Source organism: Musca vetustissima, unplaced genomic scaffold (genome assembly GCF_032173495.1).
Source record: "Musca vetustissima isolate MV318-11 ecotype Yass unplaced genomic scaffold, APGP_CSIRO_Mvet_v1 utg1028, whole genome shotgun sequence".
Taxonomy (NCBI): Eukaryota; Metazoa; Arthropoda; class Insecta; order Diptera; family Muscidae; genus Musca; species Musca vetustissima.
This window is the reverse complement of record NW_026873504.1, coordinates 47,421-57,894: the sequence shown is the minus strand read 5'-3', so window position 1 is coordinate 57,894 and position 10,474 is coordinate 47,421.

Sequence of the window (10,474 nt, the reverse complement as noted above, 5' to 3'; positions counted from 1 at the left end):
ATCATATTTGTATTATAAAAATAACAAAAGGGATGTTTTTGTTATAAAAATAAATGACCAATCTTACCGATGTCTGTTATTGGCTTAAAGCCATATCAAATCACGTACGTCAACTTAATTATATTTATAAATTTCCAATGAATTCCTATTTAAATAAATTGTATTAGACCGACTCACAAATTGCCACAAATAATAGTTTCCAGGAGAATTTCAACATTCTGTACAGATACGTTGTACTTTGGAAGCGTCTTCTTTTTCTTGTATTTATATGAGAAAGATTTTTGTTTTGTTTCTATGCCGTTTTAGTGGATTTCGTGCAACAAACTCCAACGATATCAAAGGCATGAACATGCCATTGCCACCATATTAACTACTTTAGCGCCACTGTCATTAAAAAAAACTGAAAAGTATTACAAATCATATGTTATCTTGCCAAATTTTTTTAAGTTATACTATTAAATTTTAATTTTTGAAAACAAATTCTCTGGCGTTATCTGGGTTAAAATGCCTTGCTTGGGGTTAACTAGAAACCATATAAATTAAACACTATTAACGCCATCTATTTATTTTGTGGATGACTTCTTAATTGGCCTGTTATTTTATTTTAAACTTTTCATAAAGCACCCTAATACAGATTCTATATTTCATATGCGTACAATGTAAAGTGTATTGCATTTCGATGTTGAAGAACCAATGAGTTCTCTCTCATTCTCCGGTTCAGAGTAACAATAGCCTCGTTTTTGCTCGTTTCGGTTGTCGCAAATATTTTCTGGTTATTGTATTTTCACAAACAAACGTTTTGTTCTTTGGCTGTGTATTGTTATTGTAGTCGTTGTTGTTATGGCTTGTGTTATTATTATATGGAGGGAAAGAAGCACGTGTTTATCAAACGTGATAACGATATTCTCAATGAAAAACAAAACAAACACGACTCACTAATCTCATACACACTCATTCTCACTCTCTCTCTCTCTCTGTCTTTACACGATGTATAAATCTGTACAACTCACACACACACCATACTGTCATGACTGTGGCAAAATTATTTGCTGTTGACGTCTGTTGCTGCTGCACAGCAGTAACTGCGCTGCCTGTGTTACAATGGAATTGCTCTGCTGAATTTGAAAATCACTGATATTTGCCTTGTAAGGCAAATGGAAAGAAAATCACAAACAAATAATATCTTCATAATTAAATAGCTAACAGGAACAGGTGGGCGTGTTCTTAGCCGCAAGGACGGATAGTAGAAATTAAAAGGAAACATTGAAGTTTATCTCACACTGCCAAATAATATTGGATTATCAATTTCTTGAATGGTGTTGAATATCAATAGGGGTTCCTTAGTTTTTTTCTTCTAATAAAAAATAATTATTATCTAAAATGTTTTCCTAACATAAATGTAATTATTTACTTACCATTAAAAAAAAAAACAAATAAAAACGGCTTTATTGGTCACGTGAAGGAATATCATACTACTATGGACGTATGTTTGATATTACTAATTTTATTAATTATACGCACAAACTTGAATACTTCCTTTAGACGTCAAGTAAAACTCAGTCTTTCGTTTTTTAATACTTTAATTGGTCTTCTTTAAATAGAGATCTTCTATAAATATAAAATCTTACTATATATAGACTGCCTTTAGCGGGACGGAGTTTTCAAATAATCACTATTTTTAGATATCGTCAACCAGATCCAGTGGCAAGGCAATGGAAAAAGCCGAGTTTATTATCTGAAAATCTGGTTAAAAATTTAACAATCTGGTTTAGCATGATGAGATATATTTATGGTAAATATTTCAGATGAATCCGACAGTTTTTCAAAATGTACAGTGTTATCCATTTCGTAGTTTCAAAAGTATGGGACTGGAATTGGACTTCTCTCAAATTAAGTTGTTAGACCATTCTTTTTCTTTTAGTTGAAAGACTGATATTGACGAAAATGGGTCACTTAACTATCTCCCAACATATACAAATTATGAAAACCTACAACAATAATGGCGATTCTGCTAAAGCCCTTTACAGTGCATTAAGAGGAGTTTATGATTGAAATAATCGTACAACTATGCCAAATAGGCAAAAAATGTTAAGAAATTTGAAGAAACTGGTTACAAATATTGTAAAACCTGTGCATCATCGTTCCACTAATTCCTCATAAAAATATCACTGTTCTAAGTGAAAGTTTTACCGAAGACCCGAATGTCGATTCCTCACCGTTGTCAGGAAATAAGACTGTCTTACGGCACATGATGGCATATTTTACCCAGCTCACATAAAGCCCAGCTCAGGCCAAAACTGAGAACAGTTGACCATTAACAACTTCGTAGACACGTGAAATGTGAGCTAGAATAAAACAGGCGGTGGACGACAATTCTTTGAACAAATTTTTCTTCAGCGATGAAGCACATTTCTCACTTGGTGGGTATGTTAATAAACAAATTTGTCCTATTTGGGATTTTGAGATTCCTCATGTAATGGAAAAGGGGCCATTTTATGCAGAAAAACTCACTGTTTGTTACGTTATTTGGTTCAAAGGTATTATTGGACCCCACTTCTATTACGATAATGGAACGACTGTCAATTCGGAGCGTTATGGTCATATGATAACCGATTTTTTTGCATACTATTGAATAATGCGTCTTGGAGAATATATGGTTTAAAAAAGACGGTTCCATATTCCATATTCCGAGAATGAGGTTACCATTAAATAATGTATTATTTCAAACATAATGGCAACGTTCAAACTTTATAATAAAAAATATATCATGAAAAATAAGGTATATAAGGTTTTCGAGCATGGATCGGGTAACATATACATACATCGATTTCTTGTCTTTGAATCTCCTGTCTAAAATTAGCGATATTTTTTGCAGAATATATGGAGGTTCAAGAGTAGTTCAAGAAAATAAGAAGGAAAAAGACAATAAAAAAAATCACGCCATAACTCAAAAATTCTACATCTGGCGAATTTTTTTCCTGGTTCAAGACATCCATATCTATAAAATCATTATTTCATTGAGGTACATTTACAATCCTACTTAAGTGTATATACCCTCAATAGACTAAAGACTGAACCTCTCACCTACTTCTTATTAAGTTTTTGAATACATCAGCTAATCAATGAAATCGATCACTTCATTGATTTACAATTTGAACATCCGAAATGTCTTCATATCCTGTTAAACAACAACAACACCAACCCGCTACAAAAGAAAGTAGATTAGGTTGTTGCCTGTCTGAAAATCCAAATTCAATAGTTTGATTTGAATTTTAAATCCCATTTACAACTTATGTTCGGAAAAAACGTGTGTCTCATCACTTCAACATGTGATGGACGCACCCGACCATCGATAAATGAAAAAAACAAAAGGGGATTTGTTTTGATACCAGTTGCAGGTTTATGCGAACAGTGCTTACAGTTAGATACACTTTTAAATAAAACAATATTTTTGTAGAAAACAGATATATATATATATATATATATGTATAGAGGATTTATAAAGGATTTCTTAATCCTGTTTTTTGCATTAGAACTTTTTACCGGTTTAACCTACTCTATGAGGATTTATTTGACATATATACAAAGGAATTGACATTTGAAACCCACTCGGTTAACGAAATCCGGTTAAATGTAACACTTTAATTCTAACTATATACATAAGATCGTGTCGAAGCTTAAATATTTATTAATATAATTTTTATATTTTTATTTTTTTTTAGGTAAGCCAAACATTATTTTCATTAAGGACTATAAAAATATCAAATTTTCGTAAGTAAATATTTATATAGGAAAAATTATACAGCTCTAATTATTGTTACCATTTAATTTTGAATTATTTCCCAATCAAATCTGAATCGCAATTTCTATAACGTGATAATCGACTCGATATTTTTTTGAAGTTATCGATTGTTCTGATGTGCTGAAATGTCACTGCTTTAAATTTTTAATTTTATTTTACTAATATAAAAAAGCGGAGTGGTATAGTCGGATGGTACCATACATATGATACCCTACACAACTACCACTAAAGTCTAATTTTCTGCGAAACTATGTTAGAAGCCAGGGCAATATTTCACACTATTTCCACTCCCTTGGCCGATGCTAGGTTAACAGATCATCGGTGGCATCTATTCACAATTATGTTTTCTCTGAGTAGAAAATACTCCCTGAGACGTAAATATTGTAATGTTACACAAAAATGTTTCGGTACATTTGACCCGCTAAATATTGACCTTCAATAGCATGACAGCCATTCAAAATAGTTAGCCAGATCGCCTGTCCCATGGAAAATATGTGGTGTTAGGCTTGTAATTGGGGCGCCTAAAGCGAATAGATAACCAGTCAAAAGTAAAGTTTTCGCTCCATTTCATTCCCGAAATATTTTCTGTTCATAATCGAAAATTATATTTATAGGTGTTGCCGTAGACCATAACCAAGACCTCATGCAAACATTCCTAGCTAATGGTAATACCAAACAATGTTAGAATATTTACATATAACTCCCTTATTCTAGTACATACAACAAAATAATTGGTATCAATTTAAAGGTCGGCAACTTTCTCTGGTCTATATCCTTCAGAATCAAATATATATGCTATAGATTTTAAATATTGTAATTTTTCACACAAAAGTCTGAGTTTATTTGAGCTGGTCAATACGTATTGACAGACTTTCATTAAAATCGTTATTCTGCGGCCAGACCCTTTCACTGTGTAACATTTTGCAATGTTCGAATAATAAATGTGGCCTCTATAGCGACCAGAAAAATAGACAAAAAAGTTTTTGATCCATTTCATCCGTCAAATATTAATCGTTCATTGATATATTCTGTCCTACATGCAAAATTTCGTGACAATTGATCGTGTTTATATTATCTAATCTACTCATTATCTTGCCATCGGAAAAATAAAAAAATGTGAGGTAATTTTTTCCGAAAAAAATCGTATCCTAGAAGGCCAAAGTGCTGCCGCTTCATGGCGAAAAGAGGTCTCTGCCAAAATATGGTCCTATTTAGAGCAGGCTAGTGATTCTCTATATAGGTCCATGTTTTGGCAGGTGTATGTTAAACCTTTTCTGAACGCGTGGTAAATAAGCATAAATCATCATCGCATTTTTGGTGGGGTCTCAGGGGAATATTCCTTTTAGGTAAATAAAAATCGAATTAAACATGCGTATCTCCTGTAAAACGATGCCGCTCTTTTTTCACTACATGGAATACGAAATTCTAAATACGAAATTCCACATATTTCGGTTGAGAGATCTGCCAAAAATCCCAAAAGAACCGAATATTGGGGTGGGAATATACAAAAATATGATCCTGAGGGTAGTAGTAAAAGGTGTATAAAATTTCAAAACTCTATCATACGTTCTCTATTGTGATTTCAACAGACAGACGGAGATGGTTAAACGGCAAAAGAACACGCAAATTTTTACCTGTGTAATTTCAACATATTTGAAACAATTTTTTAACGGGCTGAAGGGGACCGGAACAAAGGGAATATATGACTTGAAATGACCGATTTTTTTAGTTTCAGTTTTCTGTCGAATCTAATGAAAAGTGGCATTCTTGTCGGATTTTTTTTTTGATCTTCGGATTTTTAATTCATTGATTCCTTCAAAGGCTTTTGCCACATTTTGACATTCCGTGTTCTTAAAGTCTAAGATTGGCCCTCTCAGAAAGTGTTCAATATAGGTCCATGTTGTTACGTAGGCCCCAGATTATGGTCCGACAAAATCTAATTTGACATTCCAAGTTCTTGATTTGTGAACAATTTCTTTGCAGAAAGTTATCGATATAAGTGTATGTTTTGGCATAGCTCCCATATGAAGGTCCCGGCACATTTTTGATCCTATGTCGTTTTTTATATTTGCAAATATATGTTCAGCCCCCCATAGAAAGATCGCGCAACATTTTCCGTATTTTGATGCCTATGCCTTACATTTGCAAGCGATATGACTATAAGAAGGAATTTGGGATTTCCGGAGAATAAACGATCACTTGACAGACAATTTTTAAGATTGACAAATGAGTCGTTTATTTTGAAAGTGGTTTCAGTCCATTTTGGGTTCTGATAAAAATCTTGGTTTTATAGAAAAGTTTACAAAACATATTATACTTTATATGTTCTATCATGTTTAAAAGGCCCCAAAGAAAATTAATACCTCTTAACAAAATTTTTGAAACAAATCAAAACCAAACCTTTAAAAATTTTAAAATTTAAGAAAAAATTTACTTAAATCACTCAAATATTTCGACACAGCCTCCATATGAAGATCCCGACACATGTTAGGCTGTTGAATATTTTGGTCGAATTTTGCATTTTGATTGTATATTTCATATGCAGAAATATCTCACGCAGATTGTGTACAGAGATATAGCCCCTGAACGTTTTAAGTATTTTTGTTTGTTTTATTTTTATTTTTTTCAAATTTATTTGTTCTCTAAATTCTATGTGAAATAGTATACCAATAATAAAGAACCCTGGAATTCCCCCTTCCTAATAGGAAATAACTCATATGCAGGCAATACATTTGACTGATGTTATTTCCAGTCATCAGCGTCATATTTGTTGCCATTTACTTTCTATTGTTGTTGTTGTTTTTCGTTTCTTCGGTTTTTTTTTTGTATATTCTCTGTTATTGATTCTCCTGTTCGTTTGTTTAGTTGTTCACTGGCTTTGAGTGTGCCACCAACACGTGCTTAGAGGAACATTGCTAAACAGTGGGCTTTCGGTCATACTGAGATCCACGTGACTATATTTGCGCAATACCAACGTGCAATGTACCACTACAGGCGCACACACTCACTCACTAACTGTACGAGTGCGGCTAAATGTTTGACTGCATGTCTGATTATTAGAGAAAAAATATTTGAGAGAATGTGTGTGTGTGTGTGTTAATTTGTTGTGGAGGGTAAAAATACCTTTATATCGACTGTGGTTGACATATATGTTGGGTTTTTTTTTTGTTATTATTTATTTATAAAAACAAAAAATTGCAAACTATTCCATTCATATGCGGTATTTCTCTCATTGAGAGTAGGGGGAAAATTAAAACTGAGTATGAGCAAGAAATGATATACGAAGTGTATGTCTGAGTCTGAGTGTGGTGTTTGATCAGTAAACAAACCAACAACAAAAACAATCAACTAAGCTCTTTTTATTATATTCACTTGCAACGAAACGTTCCACATAGCTGATGAAAATATCATCTAGCCGTGCTAACTCTCCGATGCCTGATAATTGAATGACTGGCTATTTGATGGAACTGTATTTTTCCACTCGTATTACAGACATTGTTGTTTTGAAAATTCAACACGAAGTACAGCTAGTGAGGGCATGATGCATGTGTGCTGAGATTCGGTAAAAAAAAACAAACAAACCACAATTGTAAGGCCCAGAAAATTTTAAATAAATTCCCCAACTGTGAATGGCATGTAGGTGACAATGAAATTTGGCTGTGTAACTCTAGTGAAAATAGAATTGGTATATTGGTGCGCGTTTTGATATAGTTGCCATTCAATTTTCGGTATTTTAAAGGCTTCAGACACATTTTTATACCTAAGGCGTAGAGATTTAACATTTCGGGTTCTTAAAGTCTAAAAGTGTCTCTCTCGGAAAATTTTCAATTATCTTACATAGTTTTCATGTTAAGGTCCGACAAAATGTGATTTAGTATCCCAAGTTATTGGTTACTAAACAACTTCTTCGCAGATACCTATCGATATAAGTCCATATTTTGGCATAGCTTCCACATAAATGTACCCGTACTTTTTTGATACTATTTCAACCTCATTACCTTATTCGTAGACACTTTTCGATATTGGTCCACGTTTTGACACAGGATTGAAAAGAAGTTCCCATCCTCATTTTCCCCACCCCTTTTTTTGGCCTTCCAAATGCTTTAGTGGGTTAACATCTTCTTCCATTTTTATTCGAGTTCCTGTTTTGACATAACGCAATTTTTGACATGGTCCTCGGCGCATTCTCATTCTAAAGGTTATTGGTGGGTGATCAGAATAAATTTATGTGTCAATTTAGCCATCTCCGTCTGTCTGTTTGTTAAAACAACAATTGATCTTGCAATATTTAAGATCAAGTTTTGCAATTATGCACACACATTGCCATTACATCTAGGATTTTTGGTATTGAAAATCGGATATATCGGTCCACGTTTTGATATAGCGCCCAAATATTCGATATTTTGTGAATTTGGGGCACGCTCTTCAACCGAATCGGTATTTTGGGTTCTCATAGGGTAAGGTAACTTTCTACCAAAAACTATCAATATGTGTCCACTTCTTATTATAGTCCCCATATAACAGTACCCTCAAATATTCGATATTTTGTGGATATCCGGCACGCTTTTCAACCGAATTGACAGTAATTTGGTATTTTGGGTTCTCATTGGGTAACACATCTTCCACTTTTTATTATAGCCTTCATATAAAGGTACCCCTAAACTACTCGGTATTTTAGGGGTACCTTTGGCGTATTTTTAAACGAAATTTTCAATTTATTTTTTTAGGATAGCCCAATATAACTGTAATCTCTTGACAGACGATTTACAATTTAAATTCATTTTGAATGAATACTAAAATATAAAATAATTAATTTTTACCATATCTGTTATTTTTTAACGTTCTGATTTTTTAAGCCAAACTAAGCTAAGAAATATGTAATTGAAAATCGTTCCCATTTGTTTTTCCAATTTCCTCTCTTAGAGATTTCCATAGAACGCAATTTATCCGACCACAGGTTTATTTATCCGATTATTGTGTATTAGATTTCAACAATCCATACACATGCAAACAGACAGACACACACACACACCTAGCCACTAGCAATAATATAATTAATAAGTAGCGTTAATTGAGCGGATACATCACGTGTCTATAAACTTGTTTGCTGTCAAACATCTTCCGACAATTTTCAGAATTGGCTATTCACGTTGATTGTTTGTTTGCTAGCTGGCTGGCTGGGTGTATGGTTGGTTGGCTTGTTGCTACTAACTATAACAACACAAAAACATTGCAGGCAGAGCAACAACCAACAACAACAACAAAATGACTACATACACGTGCGCAATAGCAATAAGATATCAACACCCCAGCCATAGGTGGAGGAGAGGTGAGATGGAGGCTAGCAAACAATATCAGATACATAACGTCAAACCTTTGACGAAACCGAGAGTGTTGTTCCATGTATGGACAGACATTTGTTTGCAAAAACCGCAGGCATATGTTTGGGTTTAAATATCGGCTATTTGGATTTTGCTTTGCAACAAATCCCCAAACCCCCACCCAGAATACCGAACCAACCGCAAACTGTTCTCCATACCTACATCTATTTATAAGATTGTTTTATTTTTATATTTCTTGTTGTTTTCACCTTTGAAATAGAATTAGAAAAAAATAGTAATGAAATTAAAAACAAAAATAAAAAATATCTCTGAGAGAATTCGGTTTGGAATACGAATCTCAGAACAAAAATACAAACAAATCTATCCAGCAGAGCAGTTGCTGTCCTTTGATTGTGAGCAGTTGTCAACGTTGACGGCAAACTAAACGACGCCACCCACTGAATACAACCCTTCTACAGGTGAGTACAGTAGTAGTTGTTGTTGTTATTATTGCTGCTGCACAGTTTTCCTGTCGCTGCTGCTGCTGGCTAGCGATGGCTTGCAATTTATTGAGAATGGTCGGCTGTGGTGTGGACAAACCCACCCCCCTCGAAAGAATTGCTCACGTTTAATTAGACGATGCAGTCGAGTATTGCTCAAAAACTGATACGTCGAGTATTTGGTTTGCCGGTTTCTGGCATTTGATCGCAATGCTTTAAACGGACCGGAGAATTCTCAACGTGAAGCGCATCGAATCGACAAACTACAAATTGAATAATGAAAATATTTCAATAATATCACAGTGCAATAATATAAAATACAAAAAATAAATAAACAAGCATTTTTTTATAAAATCAAATGCATTTATAAAAATTGGAAAAAAAAAAATAAATAAAAACAAAATCCCACAGAAAATACAATATTTCTATATAACGAAAAAAAAATAATAAAAATTATGTGAAAAATAGATTGCAAAAATTCTAATTTGCAATGTGTGAAAATAAAATTGTGCAAATGTTAAAAAATGAAAAATAAGGAATAAAATAAAAAGAACATCCAAACATATTTGAAAACTCCTAGTGAAAAAAACAGTTTATAAATATTAAGAAAATCGTAAATTGTTGAAATCGTATTAAAATCGTTTCCGTTTTTTTATCGGTATGACGGGCTTTCATCAAGTTATTTCCGTTTCCGATTCTCTTTAAAATAACGAACAAATTTCAAACAAACAAATAAATAGTTTGAACACGAGTTATGTTTTGAAAGCCGTTCCCCTTTTTTGAAAAAAAACACCGTTCAACGTCTTAAAGTTATGGATTTACACTCAAATACCGCTCTATACTATGATTTA